General features: G+C 40.5%; 1 long non-coding RNA gene across 3 annotated transcripts in view; it reads right to left on the bottom strand.

Annotated features, from left to right (window-relative positions):
* The window catches only part of LOC139828692 (uncharacterized), a 33779-nt gene extending 11879 nt beyond the window's left edge, over positions 1 to 21900 (bottom strand). For 2 of the 3 annotated variants that reach the window (XR_011740603.1, XR_011740602.1), the window contains exons 1-5: positions 21744 to 21900; positions 7817 to 7892; positions 2212 to 2262; positions 1889 to 2070; positions 1256 to 1379 (exon numbers count right to left, since the gene is read on the bottom strand). This is a non-coding gene — a long non-coding RNA (uncharacterized lncRNA). The remainder of the gene's footprint in view (positions 1 to 1255; positions 1380 to 1888; positions 2071 to 2211; positions 2263 to 7816; positions 7893 to 21743) is intronic. The other variant, XR_011740604.1, reaches the window with a different exon arrangement.
* Positions 21901 to 24966: the final 3066 nt, after the last annotated feature.

Below are 24966 nucleotides of genomic sequence, written 5' to 3'. Positions count from 1 at the left end.
ATGTCAGTCAAACCAACATCCCCTGAGTCAGGCAAGATATGTCTGTAGTACCTTGTTTCTAGGTTCAGTCCTTTTATATATAATATTTCCTAGCCTTTCTCCTCTCAAAAGCCTACAGAAGCAAGAGAAAACAAAAAGACACAGTAGTGGATTATGTCCTGCTAATTCAACTTGGACATTTGCAGCTGAAGTTCCTTCAGGACACACAGGGGTCACCCATGGGTGCAGTTCTTCATTTCCTCTAAGTCAGAGGAACCCTGATACAGCAACACAGACCTGGAGCTGTGGGCCCCTCTGAGGCACCATCAGGACACCTGACAAGAATGGTTCTAGAAACTTATGCTTATGGATCCCATGTTACCCTTCTACAGGTTCCTCAATCTTTCTTTCATATAAACCCCATCAGGTTGCTTCTCCTCCCCCTACCAGTGGCCCTCAGAGCACATCTGCAAAGCAAAACCAAAGCACAGATTTGGCCCAGGATTCCCAGGTCAACTTTATGCCAGTAGCTTTGAATGGTACATGAAACAGGCAGCGGCATCAGTTGTCCCAGTCTACCTGAACACCAGGTCTGTGCCCAGATTAAGACCCTGTTACCATTTATTTTGTTTCCCATGCTTGCTAATGAAAACTAGCAAATAAAAGTGGTGTCCACCCCTGCTATGAATGTAGTGGTATTTGCTCCTTAGTTCTTGAAAGTCAAGGGGTCCTGGACCTTGCTTGGATTTAGGACACGCTGATTTGCACACACTCACATATTGGTTTAAATTCCAGAGTAAAATGATCACGTCATACCAATTTTCTTACCTGCCAGCACTACAGAATATAGTTTGATAAAGAAAGCAAAGACTTCTAACCTTGACAGAGAAAAAAAAGTCAGGCATGAAAAGGAACAGGGTAGAAGAGCAATTGATTCTAGGTCATGGAACTACACCTCGTGTCATAACTAACAGCCTGTCAATGATTACTGTTCAAAACACAGATTAAAATGCTTGAATTTATCTCCAGTCAAAGCAAACAGGCATTTTGTCACTCAGGAGAAGCCACCTTTTTGTTGCCAGTCTTAGTGATCAATCCTGTAAAGATTCTGAACATCTTCAAACCACTGCTGAGTCTGCTAATTACAGTGTTCAGCAACTCACAACCCATGCCCATCACAGAGCAGAGTGCATATTTACAAAGCAGGCCTTTGGGAAGCCTAGATTAGGCTCAGGACAACTTGAAAGGAAAGATAAGAAAGCTTAAGGGACTCTACCTCTCTTGCAGCAGACAATGAATTGGCAGTGGAGGCTCCAGCGCTGGTCAAAGGGAAGGGATAATGTGATGATGAAGTAGGTCTTAAATCATTGTGATGTATTTAATGTCACTCTAAAGAAGATCTAGAGATGTAGAGAGAAAACAAAGTACCAGTCAAAATAATCAGGCGAATTTGGGAATGCAGTTGGTTGGTTGGATACATAGTTTTTTCAGCACGAAACTTTCATAGCTTTTAAAGGGTCTTCTTATGTTGTTCATTTAAGTGACAGAGCTGTTGTTCAGCCAAGTTATTTATCCGATTTCGTGATTTCATCTCTCTCACAGAGGAGTCTCATCAAAAGCATTTTATTTTCCAAAGGCAGAACAGGGTTACACGTTGCTAAACCAGGAAACTACAAACAGCTGTGGGGACTTTGGTGGCCCTGCCAAGGGAAGCAAAGTCCTTCCCTGGTCTCTGTCACAGAACAGAGCTTGACACATGTAGTCCAGCACCAGAATATGATCCACTTACAACAATGACACTGAAGTCAGTATTGTGGTGACACCCAAAGTCCCCAGCTGAGGTATGGTGGGCGTTAAACACAGGAATACTCCATGTGAGTGCTCTGTGGTGTGTGTCTGGGACACTTACGGGATTGAAAGGCAGAAGCTGGATCTCTGAGAGGCAGGAGGAGAGCAGAGATGCTCTTTTAGAATCACCACCGTGGAGTGCAGGACCAAGAGGATCATCTGGGATGCTGCAGGGAAGCAAACCAGTCCCACGCCAGAGCTGAATGCAGTCTCCAGAGCCCCTTTTTTCGCCAGTCTCCATCTCTAATCATTGAAGTAAAGGCAATGAAGAGAATACATAGCGCTCTTCTATTTGAGGTTTCAATTTCACATCTTCTGACATAAATCAGAGAGATACAAGACTCAGGGGAGCACAGGGGAAGAAAAACTCCTTTTAGCATATACCTTTTCAGGAGTGAGTACTCTGCAGGATATACACACACAGCTGAGGTATCACTGTGTAGAAAAAAAAAATATAACATTTCACTTGGAACTCATTAAGTAGGAATTCATTATTTTTTTTGCCTTCGTGCAAATATTTATTTCAGGGAAGGATGCCTGAGTATACACAATTTGGGAGGGGAGAGGAAGAATGAAGGGTTTATCTCCTAGAACTTGAGAAGATACAGAAGTCATGTTGTTCCTATACTTCTCATAATGGTTGGCCGTCAACAGCTGCATTAAGTGGGCTGCACCCATTTCGAGGATGGAAGCTGTCATCAAAATGAATTAGAGGCATATTTGGCCATAGCTGGATTTTATATTCTGCTGGCAATTCACTGTCTGTCTGGCACGCTAATGAAAAGTAGGCTGGGAGAAGAGGGCACTAGTGCGTAACAACACAAAGTATGTAGATTGTTTTTCCTCTTCATAAGGGAATACTGAGAGTTTTTACAGTCATTTATGAGACTTTTTTTTTTTTGGTATATAACCCACTACTGGAGACCAGTTGTCATCCTAATTCTTAACCAAAGATTATTTGGAAAGCACAATTAATACTTATGAGATAACACCACATCTGCAAAGCTAGATAATTAACAAGCAATAAACAATGTACTTGTGACTGCAAACACACGTGTCTCCACTTTAAACTTCACTTAAAAACAGTCACAGATCCTAATTTGCCTAAACACCAATACATGGCCATAATAAAGTACAAATATGAACAGACATGATTCTTCTCACAACACTTCTGGAGAAAGGAAAAAAATGAATCAGATGTCGGTCTACACCACACCTCTCCAATACCAAAGCTGTCTTTGCTGTGAATGGTCTACAGGACAGCCTGAAGAAATACGCAAATCCCACAGTTTATTGGTGAAACACTGTCAAGGGACCTTCTCCAGCACTCACAAGCACAAGAAATCCTTGCTGCTCTTCCCAAGGCCACCAGAAGGGAGATGTGTAACACTGACCGCACACAGGGAACAGCAAAGAAGGGGATGGGTTATCTGGGTCCAGGTGTCCTTCCCTTCTCCCTCCACTATTACACCTTATATTGCCATCTGCTACCTGTCTCCTATGATGGACTGAATCCAAGGAAACTGTACAAAAAATCTGCTTATTTACTAGGAAATTCTCTGTTGTCATGTGCTGGCTTGAGTCTGGCTTCTAGATGCCCAAGTACACAGAAAGATCACATGAAAAGTGCCTACTTACAAGAAATAAGTGTATATTTTAAAGTTATTTTTAAAGCTTAAAAAATGACTGTTTTAAAATGCAGAAGAGAAAAAGGTGGTTTATACACGAGGGTATTTATTTTCTGCAGGTATAGCCAGTTTTCTGGGGTAAAGAAACAGTAGCGCATAGATACCTCACCAGCAAGAAACAGGGATGGAGGGTAGGAGGGGGAAGTGCCTATTAGATTAGTATGTATCTTTGTTCATTTTGACCCCGAAATGCTGAGCCTCACTGACTATATCAGTGTAAAACGTCACAGCACCCAGAACTGGCAAAGGGCTGCTTGTGTGCTGTCTGCAGGCTCAGGGGACGAGTATTCACCTTCACAGCTCAGTGACAATTTGGTGTAGCACTATGATCCCACAAGGGCAGTACATTTCCTTCCTCCAAAGGTGCAAAGCCGTTCATCGTTTTCATAAGAGTACAAAACACCCATGTATTTTCTTAATCCAACAAGCTGTCTGTTGAAAATGCAAATTCCCTGTATAGAAAGCTGGACAGCTCAATCATTCTGATTTCCTCTTCAGAGTTTGAAGACAAAGCTGTAACAAGGCTTGAGTAGATGAATCTCATATGCTGTCACAAAAATAAGCGAACACTGCCCTTCTAATTTTTCTTACTAAATTGGTCCATCTCTTAACGCAGTTCAGTTGTTCAGTAAATCATGGCTGAGCTCACCGACACCACTGCATGGAAACGATACCCAAGAGGACAGGATTTTTCTCTCTTAGTCTCAGTCCTACAGCCCTTGGCCATCTGTTACCCCTAAGTCTGTGTGCATGACACAGTGACCAGAGCTCAGTGCTCTACCAGTGCCACCTCATCCTTCACAGCGCCCAGGACAGTTCTGCAGTACAATGTGGGTGCTGTGGAGTGGTGCAGTAAAAATGCTGAAGCACTGCACCAGTGTTTTGCAGCCTTCAGACCTGTCCGCAGCTCCTGAACGTGGCTGCATCAATGAAATTCATTTCACACTCTGGCTTGCAAAGTGAATCACAGAATGCAACCTATTAGACTTTACAAGTTGCCCTGATCTAGAAAAACAACATGATGTGCAAAAACAATAATTCAACAGAAGTCTAAGGAAATCGATAAATGTAACTATTATGTTAATCAGTCCAGCATACAATCAATAACTGGCTACACACACAAGGCTGTAAAACTTCCGCACCTCTGGGCTCCTTCCATGCAATTCATCCATACTTCAGAAACAAGAACTCTTAAGAGATGAGGTGGATAATTCAAAGCAATTCAGTAAATCACAAAATCATCCTAAATTTGTCTGCTTGCATTTGTGAATCACCACCCCTCACTCCCCTTCCTTCTAAATTAGCCCCATCAATTAACCCTACATGAAACAAGTCATTTCACCTTTGAGTCTCTTGATCCAGCAGTAAAAACCTTTTTCATCATTTGTATTTGATCTCAATCAGCCCAACTGCAAATTTGAGCATAAGCTACACTACTTAGACTTGGAGCAATTTTTCCCAAATCCAAGAGTCAGCAGAGAGCAAAGGGAGGTGTTGGGTTTGCAGGTCACCTCTCAATGCAGATGAGTTTATTGAAATCCCAATGAAAAGCTACTGTTGTGCAGCAGGCGATTTTCAAGTGTTAATAAAGCAGCTGGTTTTGCCAAGCAACACCCCAGCTCCCAAGATCATAATAAATACTTGAGCATCCTGCCAAATTTCAGCGTAAACAATAAAGCGTTTTCTGTTATCAGAGCATGAAAAACACCCTTGACTAGTATAACTCACCCCCTAACTTTAACTCAAGGCACCCCCCAAAATCATTATCCCCTGGAAGCCCGGGCTCATTTAAGCAGGCAGCAGCCCAGCCTGGCTGGGGGAAGCCTGAGGCCTGACATTAATAAGGTGCTCTATGCCTGAAAGACCATAAAGGGAAAAACTTAACTAGGTGTTATAACAAGGGGATATGAAGTGGCACAAAGTGTGTAAATGTCACGAGCTCGCTGCGAAACCTCTGTGTTAAAAGTCTTCCTCATCTTAGCTCCTCTGGGTAAAATAGTTTCCTTCTGCTGCTGCTCCTTTTAAATATTTTGATAATGAGAGTGAAAATGATATTTTCAGTGGCGGGTATGCTGGTAGGTTTGTAGGAATGGCAGCACAGATTGCAGCACTGAGGAGGAAAACTGAGTACATCGCATGATAACCAAAAGCAAACATGTATTGCTATTAAAAGCTGTTTACAGAGTGCCACAAGTGTTTCAGATACAACATAAACCCTGTTTCCTACCAGCAGCATTTACAGCCTCATGTTTAGGCTTGTTCTTAACTTTATGCACTTGGTAAACCCGTGGGACTATTCCCACAGATTAATGCCTGTAGAGCTGGGGGGCTGTGAGCCCAATCCAGCGAGCCTTGGACCCATCGCCTAAATGGAGCTAATTGCTGTACTAAACACTGCGTTAGGCAGGTACCAACGGAGAAAGCTCTGCAATGGAGATGTATGAGATTATATTAGATCACATTTCTGGAAAGAAAAGGTGAAAAGTAAAGGGAAGTTGTGGGTTTTGGTTTGTTTTTTGTTGTTGTTGTTTCGTTGGTGGTGATTGGTTGTTTACTTGAGGTAACATGTTGGAAAGAGAATTTTGTTGCAGAGATAATGTGTTGAAGATTGAAGATGATGTGATAAGATTGTAGGCATGTCCCTATGATGTTTTATAGCAATTCTTAGGATCTGCTTCAGTTCCTAATGCCTGGTACAACCAGAAATGGCACTTTAAAATTACCAGGAGACCTCCCAGCCTGTTCCTCCTCATCCTGCACTGCTGCAAGGACAAGTCCCACAGAGCAGAGGCCCCTGCCCGGGTGCAGCCATCTCACCTGCGCCTCAGTCCTGTGCCAGCTGCCTCCGAATAGCTCTGTATTTTGCGCCCAGCCTTATCTCCGCTGCAGACAGCAGTATGAATGGCTTCACGTCATGTTTTCTTGTTAATGAGAAGAGCGCTGAAGTGCTGTGCCGAGCACCTTCCCCCAGCCCTGACACTGTCATTGCTGCCTGTGATGAATTAGGGCAGTGCTTGAACCTAAAGACCAGCAAATTAACAGTTAATTAGGAGTTGATAAATAGCAGAGTCACACAGACCCTCTGATTTAGCTTGTTTTCAGCTGCTGCCCTTCTCCCATATCTTGAAACAGCAAGTGTTTATGTGCTTGTAACAAGTGCCTGAGTGGGCCGCCATGTCTGGGCTTTGTCAGGGGCCTGGATGGCTGTCCCGCTACCCCCTCCTGCTCCCGCTCACTTACACGGCTCTACTTGACACAGCAACTTTATCAGTATTTATCCTTGTGATAAAGAGATGTGACAGTGCTTTCAGGGAGAAATTAAACTCTGTGGTGGTGGGGAGGGAGGGGAACATGTAGCATGAGCTCAGTTCTGGTCTTGGAGTTTCCTCTCACTGGGACTGATATCTCATCTGACCACATCAGACAAACTCATGGCTCTGAAGAAGGGTATTTTACAAAGTTAAGGGGACTGCAATTTATACCTCCCCTACCCAAGGACAGTTATCCCAAACTCACTGCAAGAACAACTCCATTTTGGTGGGAGCAGCTTTACTCCATCTACCTTTAATGACATCCCTGTACACTTCACCTGGAGCCCGACAGCCACTTTTATGTCTTGACAGTGCTGATGGATGCAAGGAACCAGAGAAGGTTAACAGTAAAATAAAATTAAAGGATAAAATAGTTATATTCGGTTAAACCTGCACAGGACTGGAGATGTTGGACATTCGCAGGACCACCTTAGGCCCATTAAATCCATTAACAGTGGCTATGTGAATGGTTTAGGTGTATCATAGAATCATAAAATAATTTTGGTTGGAAAAGACCTTTAAGATCATCAAGTCCAGCTCTTAACTCAGCACTGTCAAGTCCACTTCTAAACCATGTCTCTAAGAGCTTCATCTATATGTCTTTTAAACCCCTCCAGGCTGGTGATTCCACCACTGCCCTGGGCAGCCTGTTTAGTTTTTTTTTTCCTTATGAACAGGAAGCTGAAATGTATATATCCATATCTGAGAGAAATAAACAACATTGCCTAGATTCAGCTGAAAACATTATGTATGTCCTTCAAAAAACGTCCACCCTGTTGAAGGCAGCGCTGCTTACATTTCTAACTCCATAACATCACAAGGAAGGAGCAATGACAAGTACGCCTGGGGGAAAGAGGTGCCTCAAGATGGAACGAAAGTGGAGTCTAAATTGGCAGGGGCTAATGAGAATAAGCCACTCATCCTTAAAAGGCTCTGCTCCAGCCAAGTGAATACACTTCACCTCCCATTTTTTGATCCATTTTTACTTACCTGGTGGTTTTCTGTCTCTGCAGGGTATGGGGCCTTCAGCAATTTACGTAGGCTGCATGGCGTGTTCCAGGAATTACTGGATGTGACAAAAACAGAGAAGAATAGACCCAACACATTGCTTTTAATTTGAAGGGGCTGTATATTCATGAAGCAGGATCTAAAAGAACCCCCGTTAATAAATACATGAATCAACAAAATCCCTTAAGTGCCTTAAAGGTGATTAAACATCCACTCAGATTAAATTAAGTTCACTGTAGCTTTTACACATTTATTTAAGTGACTTGACTAGGTTTGTTTTCCCTTGGAAAAAAGAAACTGTGTCACATTCCTATAAGAACATTGCTTCTCTCAATAAAGGCACATTCAATCAAATCCAGAAACCAACATTTAAATAACATTATAGCTGGGCTTATACCAACAAGCAGAAAAGGCTGCAGTGAGGGACCGATACCACCTTCCTCCCTGGTCCTATTTCATAAAAAGAAGGGCACTACTGTTAAACAGAAACACTTCACCAGTTTTACTTTGGAGTTTCTGTGGCTTTGCATTGCTAACACTTGGCTCTGAGCACCACGTAATTGTTTATTGTATTAGACTTCCATGTTTGGAGATGTTAAACAAGATGGAAGCTGATTTTATAAGTTATTAAACAGTTATCAGTCTCTGAGGTAAACGATCATGTGCAAATATCAATATTCATCCTAATTAATGGGCCAGTGGTAAATGGAGTATTTGTTATTCCATTAACGTCCATCCTCACTCACTGGCAATGTGACAGAGGAACTGGGTCACTTCAAATTAAAACCTTTCTAGTGATAGGTTTCATTTACCATCAGTGCTCAGAAATGTAACAATTAAGGACCTGAAATAAAATCCAGGCTACTGAAGGAGTCAGTAGGAAATCCTTCTGTAGATGGCAAATGGACTTTGAACCAGGCCGTTTAAGAACTTTTCAAGGAATTCTCAGGGTTTTGTCTTGTTCCCGTTCAGTAGTATCCTGTAATGCCTTTCCCCAGCTTTTCTTGTTCTCCATAGAACATATTAGTAAATCGTTCTTCATTTTTCCAAATAAGAAATTGAGTTCCTAGTATCAACCACTAGAAAAAAAAAGAGTTCAATCTGTCTGTATGTAACTATTTTGTCCTATTTCTGTACCCTTGAGTGCACACATAGCTTTAAGCAACAGTTTTAAACACGTATTTATGTGTCCTCAAGATTCCATGCCACTTCTTTTGACTTCTCTCTGGGATTTTGCTCAAATTAGATGCCTTCAAGAGGATGCCATCGTTCAAGTTTTGAGCTGACAGTAGTAAACTTAATCTACAGTTATCTTATTAATTGTGTATTCTCAGAGGATTAACATCATTCTGCAGCACAGACCCTAAGTGTGTGGGGGAACAAATGGTGGTTATATTTAACCATGTAATTTGGACTCCCTGTTTAAGTAAAGGAAACAATAATGGTGGCCTTAATTGCAGAAATTACCAGTTACTTTGTGTTTGACATGTGCTTAATGACTGGGCGGATGGAAACACTAAACCTAATGCCACTTGGCAGACAATTGGAATTGATAATGACCTCTATAAAAGCCATTGATGGTAATCTGTTATGAACAGATTTGGCTAATTCCAAGCAGAAGTGGTGTATTACTTAGCTTTAGGACACAGCCTCCATCAGATAGACAGTAATGGGGAGTACTCACATATCATTTGAAACAGAAACACAGATCCTGAAAGGAAAACCATGAAGTATTAAGAGCCAATGTTGTTTCCATCAGCCTTTTTTTTTTTTTTTTTTTTAATAGAGGGTGCTTCCTTTTAAGTAATAACCCACTGAATATTATTATCTGCTTTATATTGTTGCCTTATATTATCATATATTACGTATTCATGTAGTACTTGTGCTACCTACTCCCCAGTAACACTCTTCCCAAAGTTGTGAGAAAGTATGCTGATGTGCTGCTTTATATAAAAACTGGATCTCTCCCCTCCAGCAGGAAAGAACTCACAATAAAGCCAAGTTCTTATGTTTGGTGAAGCTGCCTTTAGTGCAAGAAATGCCTTAGAAGGGATTATTGTAAGACTGATACCAAACAGATTAGTGTCAGTGGAGGTACCGGGTGAATTCTCTTATGCGAAGGCATGCAATAGAGCTTGCCCAAGACTATCTTGTTTCTTTGATTTCTGTCTCCCCAACGGCTTGGCCAGTATTTTTCTCTTTTACGCTTAAAAATTATCACAGCAGATACTTTGTTGTAACCTAAACAAAACCATAGCAGAATGTGATGTTTTTTGAGGAAATACGTAATCACTGGTATCACCTTTCCTCATCTGTTCTGTAAAAGAGCTTCTATTTTCCTGGGCAAAGCAGCCTACTCAGTACTTCAACAGGTTCCAGCTTTACCTTGGGATTAGTTAAATTCTCCTCCTATGTGAAATAAGGAAACCAGAGGTGGAAAGCCATTCTAATGCTTATGCATGGGTGTCTACCCAGATTAACCAGGTCAGGACCAACAAACTCACTGAATGGCATTGCTGTCCTTACACAAAGAGTATGTAAGAAATGTCTTGGAAGTTTGTGGTTGGTATAGAAAATAAAACACTTGTCTTTGAAGGGCGACAGGATCATTAATGTGAAAAAACAATTTCCAACCGTTCTGCTAAATACTAACTACTGACAAATATCATACTGTTTTGTGCTGAAATTCTGAGCACCTCTATAAACTCAGACATGTATTTAGATACACAGGTGATGTACCAAACCTAAAATGCAAAAAAATCCTTCACATTTCTTACACCTTCATCCTCCACCTGAAGAAATATTTTGATAGACAGCTCTGGGGTTTGTTCCAGCTTTGCTTCTTTGTAATTTTGTCACTGGAGGCAAAAAAAGATTTTGAGATTTCATGCAAAAGACTGGTCTTGACCCTAGGCCTTTGCAACACAACAATACCCAGAACTTGCGCTCATTCATTGGCAATTTCAGCTATTTCAGAAAGCACAGAAACCACCTGTTGGCGAGGCAGCTAAGCTGATACTGCTGTAAAATTTCCATGAACAGCTAAATGACTTAGGCGATTTTGGAGTCTAGTCCAGGAAACGTAGGTAGACAAGTCACAGGACCAACTTCTCATGCTCTATTTGCAGTATCTACAAGACATTAACCTGGTAAGTGAAGAAAACCATATGATAAACCCAAAATAGTTTTTATGTCACATTAGAAAGTTGAGGTAGCGCTTTGATGTAAAGTGAAGTGGATTCAGACATCCACCGGGATCTAACTACCTTACGTAAAAGCCACTTAAAGCTTGCATAAGCCTTTAACAGCTTCTGTGCAGCCAACGGGATTCAAACAGCACACAGCAACAGATGATGTACTGTAAATGTGTAGAGGGGGCTTTCATGAAATAAATGTTAGCCAAACGCTCATGTTACTGCAGAGAACCATATCCTGCCTTACATCTTATTTCAGTGTTCTCCTTTCTGTAGAACAGTCATATTCGGGTGTTACTCATTGGTTTGAATAAGCACAGATCAGGATTAGCGGATCCAGACCAAGCAACAAAGAGTGTCATAGGAGAAAAAAAAAAAAAAAAACCACATTTGGTGATAAAGCAAAACTATGAGCAGCCACATATATACATAACTAATTATCTCTCAGGACTTTGCCCTGATGTGCAAGTGCGACGTACTGAAATCCTGCTCTTGTGTCCCAGCTGCGTGCTGGAAAGAGCACGGCACAAGGTTCTCCTGGAGTCACTTTCTAAAAGTTGGACCTTTATCTCAACAGGTAAGACAGTGCAAGGCTGATCTCAAGAGCTATTGAAGTCAATGAGACAACGAAAAGCACACCTGGAGGCACACACACACAGGCAGCTGTGACTAACTCGAGGTACTGAGGTGGAAAAATGTTTCACTGGATATTTTCTTCCAGGCCAGAGATGGGAGGACTGTGAGCTTCAACATGCTGAACAACAAGGGCCAGAACAAAAGTGAGATTATACTACAAAGCAGGACTCCAGATAGGAGCCTTGCTTGTGACACCCACGTGGGGATACGTAAGGGATGAAAGAACAAATCACTTTTTTAAGTAATACCAGATTTCATTCAGGAAGACCACATCACCAAAATGCTTTCTATTAAATACACTGCTGGAGCCAAGGCTGGAAAGGACAAGCAGAAAATGCACTGAGCAGAAGAAAATTAATATATACTTGCTTGATTTTCTTTATTGTTCTTGTGACTTGCTACAAATCTTTTGGCCAATTTTTCTGCATTGCTGTAGCTTTAGAAATAAAAAGGTTGATTAATAAGAAAGATTCAGAGTCATATTTCTGTCTAGTCCAATATATGTCACCAGATACAACTATCTTTCCCTAACACACAGGGAAAAATGTAAGTTAAAAGAGTGACCAGAAGGGGGCCAAAGGAAAATACAAGTTTTCAGTGACAAACTTAGCATGGAGATGAATTGTGGAATATAATTATAAATATGAAATAAATAAAAATATAGATGGTCTAATACAATTAAATAAAACCAAATTTCTTCTGTCTCAGATGGTATTTTTTTCTTGTGTAACAGATGCAAACCAACATCTCTTCTGGATAAGCAATGATGTTTTTGTGACCAACCCAAGAGCATGTCTCACTCGTTGGAAATGCACTAAACTACAATCAAAGATGTTGCTGGCAAGACCTGTAACTAAATATTTAACATATATTTTAAAATATTATTTTAGGTTTTGGTGATTTGCTGTGTTCTATATTGACAGGCTGTAATCAAACTCGGTTGTATCCCCCCCCTTATCTTTTTTTCTTGCAAACTGCTTGAAAGCTTTACTTTTCTCATTTGAGAACCAAGGTTTGCCAAGCATAGTCCTACATATGTTCCAAAGCAGTAAGTCCCCTCTGCACAGAAGCCCACCTGCTTGTCCTCAGAAGAAGTGATGCTCAGAGCCCTTTCGAGGCACTCCTGGACCACCAATAAGACTGGGAAGATCCACCAGTTTCCTCGCAGCCTCTGGCCAGCTCGAGGCAGCTCTGCCATCCCCTGGCGCGGCAGCTGGTCCCGCCTGGCAGCACAATGGTCCATGAGGTTGGAGCTCAACAGGGACTTACCTGCCATCACCAGCTACATCCTGCAGCAGCAATTCTACAGCAAAGAATTTCTTAGGGTTATACCTCAGCAAGATCAGCTCTGTAAAAGAGCTCAACCTTAGGATGGTTTTGGCTTTCAGACACTACTCTGTTTCCCTGAAAATAAGACAGGGTCTTATACTAATTTTTGATCCAAAACTTACTACTTTTTCACAGTTATAGTTGCCTGGACACTATTTAAATTGACTTTATGAACGGTAACTAGGGCTTGTTTTTTGGACTAGGGCTTATATTTTGAGCATCCTCAAAAATCCTGAAAAATCACGCTACGGCGTATTTTTGGGGTAGGTCTTATTTTCAGGGAAGCAGGGTAGCTAATCCCTCTTTGCGGATGCACAGTCATGTTAAGATGAGCAACCCTCCTCTGTTCCAACGCCCACTAAAACATATTAGGTTAAACCAGCTTCATTCTGCTTTAGAGTGAAAGGTCATTTATCGTGTGGCCACAGCAGAAAGGAAATAGCTACAGAGAGTGGGTTCTTCAGCTGCCTCTCAACTCTACACTTGTGTTTGTGAGATAAAGAACATCACCAGAAAGTCAGCACTTAACACAAGCTTATTTACTTCACACCAGAATGGCTTAAGCCTAAATGAAGTGTCACTGCCCATAGCAGGAGGTTGGACTAGATGATCTCTAACATCCCATCCAACCCAAACTGTTGTGTGATTCTGTGTGGAGAAGCAGCCAAAGACATGTGGCAACTGCTGCATGGAGAGTCCCATGCCCTGAAAGCCCGCATGTCACAGTCTGGACACCTTCCCAGTGACATACTGTGTCCACGGGTGATGCTCCCTGACCTCCTGGTCCAACCAGTAAGATGTGATGTGCAGATAAATAACAAGATGGACTAGTAGGCCTGACAGTAAACTTCAGGCTGGGGCCTAAATAGAGATGCAAATTCATCTAGGAAGAATTTCACTAACAAATATGCTTCAAGTGTAACTACATACGAGGTTTTTATTGATGCTTTTAAGAACGAGCACTGCTTTATAAACACATTTCTGACTGTGCTGTAAGTGAGATGTGCTGAGTGGAAGTTTGCTGTAAAGTAAAAGGAGTTGAGAATTCGTTGTGAAACGCAGCAGAGATTCCCCCGCCTTATTCCAGGCAGGAGCCAAAGTCGAGTCTTTGCCTAAGCCACAGGCAGTGAGATCCATTGGCAGGAGCAGCCAGCAAGTGTGCTGGAACCCGGCCGGTGACACTGCAGCCTCATTGAGCGGGGCACTGGATAAATACACAAGCAAATTCCTTGTTTCCCTTCAAAGCACCCAATTCTAAATAATCTACCAAGAAAAAAAAGTCTAAAAAGTAAGCCAGCAGCGATAGATATTATCTGCAGATACCATCAGGAAATTCAATGCAGCCCAGCTCTAGCTTTGATCTTACCAACTTTGAGGAACTTCAATATTTTTCCACATACACTACTTCATTAAAAAAAAAAAAAAACCAAACCCTAAAAGACTGAAAAAAAAAATCCAAACCTAAAAACCCCCAAAGCCTCTAGCTTTTATAATATGTGGATTTGTCACCAAATTGGTGCCCTAAACTGGAGCTAACATTTCATCAAACTTCAGGATAAAATACTTCACTGTATAATGCTGAGGTTATGTATGAAGCAATATCCTACGTCATGGGTATTGTTGTTTAGACAACACACTAAATGTAATCAAATAACTAAACCCTTCAAAGAAGAGTTGTCAGAAAGATATCTGGACCTTCTCAATACACTCAATTTTCTCTCATTAGAAGACAAATTACAGAATAGCATTGGCCAACAGTATAAAAGCCACACACTCCCAATTGACTCTGAAGATTTACAATGTCACCAGTTACTTAATCTCAACACCAGTGCTTCAAATGCATGAGTAAAATCCTAAAATAAGGAAATAAAACATTTTTGATGGGATTATTTTCCTTGCTTTCTGATTTATGATCCATAGGACTTAGGATATTTAGGCAAACTTGCATGCGTTGGGCCTAGAGATTGTTTTGAAGTAAGAGATGATTCACAGGATTGTTTGCCTGCGGAGCCTGGGTCATTGGGCAAAAGTGAAATATTAGGAGAACCATCATAAATTAAAAGCATTAAGCATGCTGTCACTCTAGATATCAGGGCAAGAGTTTGTTTTATTCCTCCACACGAGATTCAAGGCTAAACATTATTATATGTCAGAGATTCTCTGGCCAGAACTACAGGACCATGAACGGAACCACGAACCTGATACTGAAAAATGCACCAGGTTTGGATGGTAACTGCCCATTTCGCAGCTGCAAGCTGATTGCAAGGCTGAGATAAAATTAAAATGGCCAGCATCAGTATCAAAGGCTCAGAGACATCCTGCACTGTGATAACTTTAAAATACCTCCCTTTGACCAAACATCCAGAACTGTGCAACTTTAACGTATATATATACAATAAATTAAAACAAAACCAAACATGCATATCCTCAAGAACATTATCCTTGAAAACAGCCCAGGAAAATGCTGGTGTGAGATGAGAGCATTAAAAAACCCACATGGATTACATTCTTCACCTTTTTATTATACACAAAATTCTAGTATCTATAATGTTTTAAAGTACTTATATACACTATGGTCTAATATGATTTATTTGGTTATTGCAATAACATTTTAGTGCCATTTTATCTGAGAGTTCATGGAATGTTTTAAAATCCAAGCCTAATGGAAGCCAATCAATCACCACATTTTCAAAGAACAAATTATTTAAGTTTTTGTACTACGCGGAGCTAATCACTGCACAGAGTTATCCTATTGTTTTGACTGATGTCATTCATTTTTCTTTAGGCTGACCTGATTGATAGTCTAAGTGCTGAAGTTAACCAGACAAATGGATCTCTACTTCTGGGGTATTTCCAGTCCAGCTGCCTTTTTAGCACTAAAGACTTCATACGCCTGATAGCAACATGCAGCTGCTCCTGCTCATACAATTGAAATTAAAGTCTGGAACTCAAAGTGACAGCCTACACTTTTTCCTCTTACATTAAGGATTTTGTCTATGATGCCTCCAAGCAATCACCAGTTACAAATGAGTGGTATTAAATCCACGTCTATATTTGAGTATGTGGTGGCCTGGTTTCCAAGTTCCCACTTTCACATCTTCAAACACTTATTAATAGCATTGCTGAGACACCCAAGTATTATTGCGCCCATTTCTTCCCCTCCTCTGTGAACTGGAGCCCAATGCTGTGTCATATTAAGGCTGTTGCTTTTGATAAGCAGCGAAGTCTTCTATGTGCCAAAAACTAGCCAGGCTTCATCAGGGGAGCTGACTAACTGAAATCTGTGGGATGATGACTTGATTAAGACAAGCAAAATTTGGCTTATCGCATGCAAAACCTTCGGTAATAAGAATGCAACCTTCCCCTCAGTCTGGGAAATCTAACACAAGCCAGTTCCAGCCCAAAGTACTGACCAGATTCTTTTGCTTTAATGTATTACATTACTGCTTTACTGGCTGACATGTACTATAAAAAGTTTTAGGACAAGTTTGCATGAGGAATTAAAGGAAAAGCTTGCATATCCATGATTTTTCATTTATGCAGTCACTGGACCAAATATATCCCTGGTTCCACATTCAAAGCCGCGAAAGCACAGATATTTCTGGCCTTCATGCTATGACAGAAAACATAAGTAAGTTATACAAGTTTTGATTGTTTAATTTAAATTCACGTTTTGAAGTTTCTCCCAGCATTTACTGCAAAGAGAATATCAGCATTGTTCTTTTTTCTTGTTGCTCATGGGAGCAGTTTTCAGACTCTGGAAAGACACAAGACAATTTGCCTTTTTTTTTACATGCACTTTCACACTGCAAGCATGGGCTGCACAGAACTGCACTGTGGATGAAACAACTGGGATGGAAATAGGAGAGCAGTTTAGTACCTAACAAAATGCCAAGATCTCTTTATGAGGCTGCATTTTTACATGAACATGTGAACCTCCAGAAATATTACTGTTGGATGCAGCCTGATTCTTTGAGCAAGTATGCAAGAACATATATACATGTGTATGTACATATAGGATAATAAATAAAACAATAAATAGCATTTTTCATATCTCATGGAATCATTTCCACCCACTCCTCAGCAGCAGGGAAGGAACAGACTTCGGCAGAGCATTTTTTAAATAAAAAAAGCATATTCTACGGTTTACACGTAATGAAATAGCCAAACTGTGTTTAGCAGGACTCTGCCTCACGCCTGTGGAGCTCTTCTCATGCTGTGCTTCTAAAGGCTGGATTTTACTTCCACAGAATCCCAGAATGTCAGGGACTGGAAGGGACCTGGAAAGCTCATCCAGTGCAATCCCCCCGCCGGAGCAGGAACACCCAGATGAGGTTCCACAGGAAGGTGTCCAGGCGGGTTTGAATGTCTGCAGAGAAGGAGACTCCACAACCTCCCTGGGCAGCCTGGGCCAGGCTCTGCCACTCTCACCATGAAGAAGTTTCTTCTCAAATTTAAGTGGAACCTCCTGTGTTCCAATTTGAACCCATTGCCCCTTGTCCTATCATTGGTTGTCACTGAGAAGAGCCTGGCTCCATCCTCCTGACACTCCCCCTTTCCATATTGATCCCCATGAATGAGTCACCCCTCAGTTTCCTCTTCTCCAAGCTCCAGAGCCCCAGCTCCCTCAGCCTTTCCTCACACGGGAGATGCTCCACTCCCTTCAGCATCTTTGTTGCCCTGTTCAGAGTGCACTTCTTTGCCATACAACCGGGAAGCTGGAAACTCAAATGTCCTCTTTATATTTTCTTTGCCAACATCTCTTTCTAAGCATTGCTGGCAAAGCTACTGCTCCGAGATCTGAAGCTCACGATTACTTCGAGCAGGCAACACATTCAATCTACTGTTGCCTGAACGTGTTTACAGTATAGGAATGACCAATACTACATAATACGGCTTTTGTAAATGGAATTCTAACTGTGTGCCACCTGACAGAAGTACTTATATATGGTTGGAACACAGATTATGTTATTCTTGTTTTCAAGACTTGGAAACAGCTCTGAGGGTGGGGAAAAAAGACAACCTCTCAATAAATGAATTACTGTAAACCTTTAACCCTCTAATTCTTAAATTCAGACATACACTTTGTCTCCTTCAGTTCCTCTCAGAGAGGTTCACATGACCTGCTTGCTTAGTTTGGTTTGTTCCTCAGTTTTCAACTCTGTAAAACATACAACAATCGGCAATTTACACTGGGACTTCTGTAGACATATATTACTATATAACTAAGTCTCACTTTTTGGAATCTATATAGTAATAAAAAATGCTTATTTTAGTACCCCTGAAGCAAATTACAAGAAGAAAATTAAGCTTTAACAGAGCCACAGACACTGGAACAAGAAAGGATCATTACAATGACCTATTTTGATTTCCTTCTTTATCCTTATATAGAACTTCAACTAACACTTTCATAGCCTGAACACCATTTTTATTCATCTATAACAAATCTTTCAGAAAAACACGCAGTCTTCACACAGTGATTTCAAATGAAGAGTTCTCTCTATATATATCTATCCAGGCAATGGTTATTTCCGGTAGTCACTTTGGAGAATATCCCATCTTTGACAAAGGAAAAAAATCGAACTCCTTACTAAACAAGATCCGCAATTCTCCGTTCCTTAGGACAACTCCCTGAGCAGCTTTTTCTCAGCCTGCTCTGTTTTCTCCTTCCTAATTCTCTCTTATTTTTCATAATGTCTAGGTTAATCTGGTTCCTGTTACAACTTCTCTGAATAAAAATACATTATGTCATGGTTTATAAATAGTTGTGGCAAAAGGGAAAGCTTTCCTGGGGAGTATGGAATACACAATGATGGTAACTTTATGTTAACAGTAACTTTTTTTGTCTTTTAGTTGCTGTATTTTTCTTTTAGTTCCTTTATTTTTTTCTTAACCTACAAAACTAACAAAAAAATGTCTCACGCACTAAAAATTGTGATCTTATCTAACATCACTAGAAATCCCCAACAATATGCGTTCAGCTAGGCAATGTGGATTTATTTTATTGGAAAAAGAGGTGTTAAGTTTAATGTCACATGGATCTAAAGCTGTGTCACGTGTAAAGCAGAGCATTCCTGCAAAGATCATCCCTGTTCCCATGCGGATGAAGTCGCGGTTGCTCATGCCAGGGTCACCGTTACATCCCGGAGCTGCGACACGATTCTCACCAACACACGCAGCAGGGGAATCGCTGCTGAATTCCGCCCTTCGAAGAATCAATTATCCAAAATGTCGCTTATCAGTAAACCTATCAGCTGAATTATTGCTCAGATTAGCTCAGGATCACGTATCTCAGGGACAGACGAAGCAGGTCGATGTTATCGGCCGTGCTAAGTGCTGTTTACACCATAGCGCTGACGGAAAAGCTCGTGGTGTTTGGTGCCGTTTCGCACAACCAAGGGCATCAACGCCCGGATCTCAGCACGTCAAGGTTTCCCCTGCATCGTTCAGAAGATATTTATTAAATATATGCACCCAGATCCTCCTTTTATAGAATCTGTACTTTAAACTTGGGTCAGGGCAACAGAAAACGGGGAGCTCGTCCCCGTGATGCGTCAGAAAGGCAGCGCTGTAATTGATACGCTGTCTAGTAGAGAACTAATGTAAATCTTTCAGCAAAGGGGAAATATGCTTTGAATGTCTACTGTGAGTGATAAGGCATCCTGATACATTTTGAACCTGCTCGGCTGTGTGACGAGCTCTGCCAGGAAAGCCTGCGAGCATTAGCGTCATGAGTGGTCAGAAAAATCTGGGCTGCCATTCCTACTTGCAAATATAAAAAGCACAGTCGAGCAATGTGCTAAATGGAGACTTTAACTTTGAGACTAATAGTTCCTAATGTTTATTTTAGAGCCCACAGTGATGGGAATTGCTGAGTATAGGTATCGTGTCATTCCTATTGATGGGAATGAAGAATAACACAAAAGAAGTTAAGCAATTGTTGAGTTTACTCCAACAGAATCTAATCCAATTTCCATTTTAGCAAGAAGAAATTGAGTTTTGGAATACTCAAGCAGATATATTGCTTTTTTAAGTAGTAAACGCAGGTTTCTTTATATTTTGAATTGCATCAAAAATATAAAATGGAAAGATTCAATTTTCAGTATTTTTCCTTAAAACAGCATATCAAGTATTACTGTTTGAAATACATAAATATATATATATTTTTTTTTTTTTTAATGAAAAGTACATAACTTTACACAGTTATGGTTGAGAGGAGTATTGTTTAAGTAAAATTCCTGAAACAAAATCTCTTGAGTCAATGGAAAGACTCGCACTGGCTCCCTGGGCATTTGATCAAACTTTCATTCAGAAAACATCCTTATGCTGTTAAAATTAAAATGCAATTTAAGCAATTACATAAATAAGAGTGACAAATGTTTCTTTTCCTAAGTGCAAGCAGGTGTAGAGAACAATCAAATTTATTCTCCAAGAGCCGCGATCTTTACATACGTGAGCAGTGCTGAACAAGTCCAGGACAAAAGCAACAAAACATTATGAACCTTAAACAAGATTAGCCCAGTTTACGTCCTGCTGTGCAAACAGATCTACAACATCGTCTATTTGAACTACACCAACTGTTACCACAAGCCACTGTTAACACAAATAGGCACGTTACTTCATGAGTACAACACCCAGAAATATGTAACATATATACATTGAAATGATAAAGTTGTGGTGGTTTAGTTTGCCTGACTGATCAGTTAAGCAAGTAATTATATTTCAAAGAAATCAGAGCTCATCTACCAACTGGTTTACCTTAAAGTAGGAAGTTTACTACATACTACTGTTATAAAGTAGTAACGTCAGTGATACTTTCTACAAAATCTGATTGAAACGTATAAGGACAAAAGCGCCTTTTAAATTACAGATGTTTGATCAGCTTTCTGCTCTCACATATCCAAAACATAGCTCAGCCCCTAGTTACTCAGATTTCTGCCTCTGCTGATAACACAATGTCTAACTTTAGATGAGCAGAAAATTATCTCAATCCTTTAAAACACCTCCGAAAAGAAAAATTTTAAATATTAAACTCTCTAGTTACAGTATTTCAACAGCTAATGTAAAATACCTATTTAAAACATATAGAAGCCAGAGAATCCATTACTCGATAATGACAAACTCTCCAAGACTGATTTCCAGCTGTTGGAGTTTTCTTCTATTAGTCTCAAATCCTCAATACTTACTCAATCAATACAAAAATTGCAGAACATTGATTATAAATATTTTCTTTGGTTAACCAGAAAGTAAAACCTTCAGTTAGTACAAATACACGTTGATCTACAGCTAAGAATCAGATCACAGAACTTTGTTTTGTTGGCAATAAAGTATTTTTTTTGTTTCTAATGGTTTCTGTTTGAAACAACAACTGTGTTTTCACTGCCAATGTGTGATTCTGTATGGACAGGTATAGTTTATTACTGAATTCTTCAAATCTCTTTTTGTATTTATTTTTTTCTTTTGAATTCTCCTGCTAGTGATGAAATAAAGCTGGATATAAACCAAAAAGCCACTTAAAATTAGTATTAACGTAGTCAAAAATGAGATTTGGGGTTGCCTGTTATAAATTTACCTCCCATTAATGTTTTTCCTACTTTCTTATATATTCTTTTTAAAAAAAAATTTACAATGCTCTTCCTTGAGATTCCTCTGTATATACACACCTTACTATAAGAACTCACTATACTGTGGAGCTCTAAAATTACCCGAGTTTTGCTACTTTATACTGGTAAGGCCGCATTTTCTCCTACCTTCACATTGATAACCTGCACCGAAATCCTGCTGAGGACATGTAAAACACTATCGAGAGGAACAGCATCACTGCTTCTTTCTCATGAGGCATTCGGCAAGCTGTGGAGCACATGATAGAATGACAGAAGGACACAGCACAAAGAGGATTTCAGCACTGTTATTTCAGGATAAGAAAATAACAAACATTTAAACATCTGCTTCTTTTTTTACAACAGGCTTGTTAACAGTAGAAAGGTAAGACAAGCAAATGCCGCCCATTTTTTTAAGAAAAACTGTTTCAGAAATATTTCTGAACAATGTCGCAATTATTTTTGCTGAGCTTAAGAAAAACTGCACTTTGCTGCAATTCACTCAATGCGCTTCAGTGGCTTTTTCTTTCCCACAGATATGTGTGTAAAAATTAAATATGTCCATTAGCCCAAATGAATCTTTGTGGGAAATAATTTGGGAAAATGACTTTATAAATGACTGAAGGGTTTCATTACCGACATGAAGTGAAGTAAATGGTGGAAAGTATTGAAAAAATCTTTCCGGATTCCCATGTAATTGGCAGACCATACTCCAGTTGCCTAATCTCTGATGAATGGACACCCCCCTGGAGCACAACTATAGCTGCTGCTAATTCAACTTCACTTTATTGCAAGGTATGAAAATTTGGGTGGAAGATATGGTGGAAGTCAAACAAATGGCTGGTTCTTGGTGATATCAATAAAAATGCAGGGGAGTTTCCTGGAGGTTGGTGTGGTTGCTTTGTGTTTCTATCAGTGCAAGGAAGCCCTTTTTGGCCCATGTTAATAGAAAGAATCACTCCAGGTACAAACCAGCTGTCGCTGCCCCATGGCTCACAGGGATCATTCAACCAGCACTAATGCTGACCAAGTCACAGAATCACAGAATCATTTGGATTGGAAGAGACCCTCAGGATCATCAAGTCCAGCCATAACCTAAGTCTGGCACTAGCCCATGTCCCTGAGAACCTCACCTCCGTTTGTTCAACCCTTCAGGGATGGTGACTCCACTCCACTGCCCTGGGCAGCCTGTTCCAACGCCTGACAGCCCTTTGGGGAAGAAATTGTTCCCCAGGTCCAACCTCAACCTCCCCTGGTGCAACTGGAGGCCATTTTCTGTGGTCCTGGCGCTTGTTCCTGGGCAGCAGAGCCTGACCCCCGTGGCTCCAAGCTCCTTTCAAGCAGTTGAGTCATGGTGTCACCTCACCTTCCTGGAGAAAGAATTCTGGCCAAGAATTATGATCCAATTCTTGACCATCTTCTACTGTTCTTGGAAGGAAATCAAGCCAACCTGCAAACCTGGCACAAATTAATTCTCACAGGGTTGTGGAGTCTCCTACTCTCGAGACTTTCAAAACCCTCCTGGACACCTTCCTGTGTAACCTCAGCTGGGTGTTCCTGCTCCGGCGGGGGGATTGCACTGGATGAGCTTTCCAGGTCTCTTCCAATCCCTGACATTCTGGGATTCTGTGATTTTCACTGATTGAGCTGAGCGTGCAACCAAGTGAAAGTGAAAGGCCATCCCTCACCCCCGCCTCTTCCCTTTTTCCCCTGTGATTCTTTATTCAAAATAAAGTGAAAGGAAATGTTAGAGCATACAGACATGATAGCCAATGCAGTCAGCAGATCCTTGCAGCAGGGCCTCCATTCTCTGTAAAGATAATCATCAGTAAAAACACGATGAACAAACGACCGGCGTGAGTTACCTGGTTCCATGGTGAGACACGCGGGGGCCGCACGCCACTAGATGGCAATGCATAATGAAAAAGAAATAAATTTGAATTTGCACACCCTGTGTTGATGAAGCGTTCTTTGTAACAGCACCGAGAGTATTCCTTCTGCCGCGCTCCATGCATTTCTTAGACAAGGACTTACAAATACCGTTTCATGCTACGGTAAGGATTTATTGTAATTTGGGAACTATATAAATTACTGAAGTGCAAGTATCCAGGGAGAAGGAGCAGTAAAATGCTCACAGCAGAACCTGCTAGCTATTTGGTAGATTTTGTCTTCATGAAACAGTTTAAAACAGATCATTCTGTGATTTCTGTGCAGTTCTGTTATTATTATTAGCAGCCCTGGTATCATCTGCAGACCACAAGAACAGGTTTTAAGTAGCGGAGCATATGTTTCACATTTATCAGAATTCCAAATTTTGTTATTTTTTTTTTAATCAGTGCAGTCTACGTTATGAACAACCAATTAATTTACATCCAAAGGTTTGCAACAAGTGATATAAAGGAAATACTAATAAAATGTTTACACTGTTAAACAACTAATCTTTAGATGCTTTCTGTTTTATAGTTAGTATTAGTACTCAGATTGTTTCTATTTTCGTTTTTACTACTGCTGAAAATGTCCTTGGGATTACAGCTACACGTGCAAACACGCCAAAATAACATATTTTAAACTAACCCCACATTTCTAAAGCCATTCAGGAGAATAAAGAAGCATGTCAAATTCACTAACGTTTCCCTAAAGGGGATTTTTTTAGAATAATTTCTATATGAAATATGTTATATTATAATTTTTTCCAGATAGTGCCAGGAATCTCTGCCCGAGGGAGTTCTTTAGCAGTGTAAAACACCGCTTCAGGGCATGTATCTTCAGTCTTCTGAACAGCCTTGAAGCAACAGCATAAATAACAGCATTTTAAAGTCTTTTTAAATACCACTTTGGAACTGGAGCAGCACTTCATTATGGAGAGATTAAGACCTGGATCTAAAGCACAGCAAGCTCAACACAAAGACTCACCAATTTCAATAACCTTTGAGTTGTTACCAAGTGCACATACCCAGAAACCATAACCAGCTACTCCGCTTACCTAATTAGCTCTTGTTTTCAGCCATCTGAAATGAAAGACAAGCTTGATACGTTATTAATATGTAGACTAGTTTTCTACAGAAGATTGCAAAATGAAGGCCTCAAGTGGAAGATTTTGAGAGTATTTGGGCCTAAATAATGCAACTATAACTAAAGTTGTAGGCTGAGGTAAATCAGGATTTTCCGGGAATGCCTAAATATTTTCGTCGCTTAACTGAATTTATCGAAATTTGGTCAAACGCAGCCATTGCCTAGGACACTTAGTTCGGATTTATCCTCTCACACATCAAAAAATGGGACTTCCTGATCTTTTCAAGCTGCACCAGCATCTTCATTTTAACGGCATCTTCACAGTCAGAAAATCTGGCTGCCAGCATTAGCTTGCTAAAGA

The sequence above is a fragment of the Patagioenas fasciata genome, chromosome 10, assembly GCF_037038585.1.
Source record: "Patagioenas fasciata isolate bPatFas1 chromosome 10, bPatFas1.hap1, whole genome shotgun sequence".
Taxonomy (NCBI): Eukaryota; Metazoa; Chordata; class Aves; order Columbiformes; family Columbidae; genus Patagioenas; species Patagioenas fasciata.
Note: the sequence above shows the minus strand (reverse complement) of the source record. Positions and strands in the feature narration are given on the sequence as shown.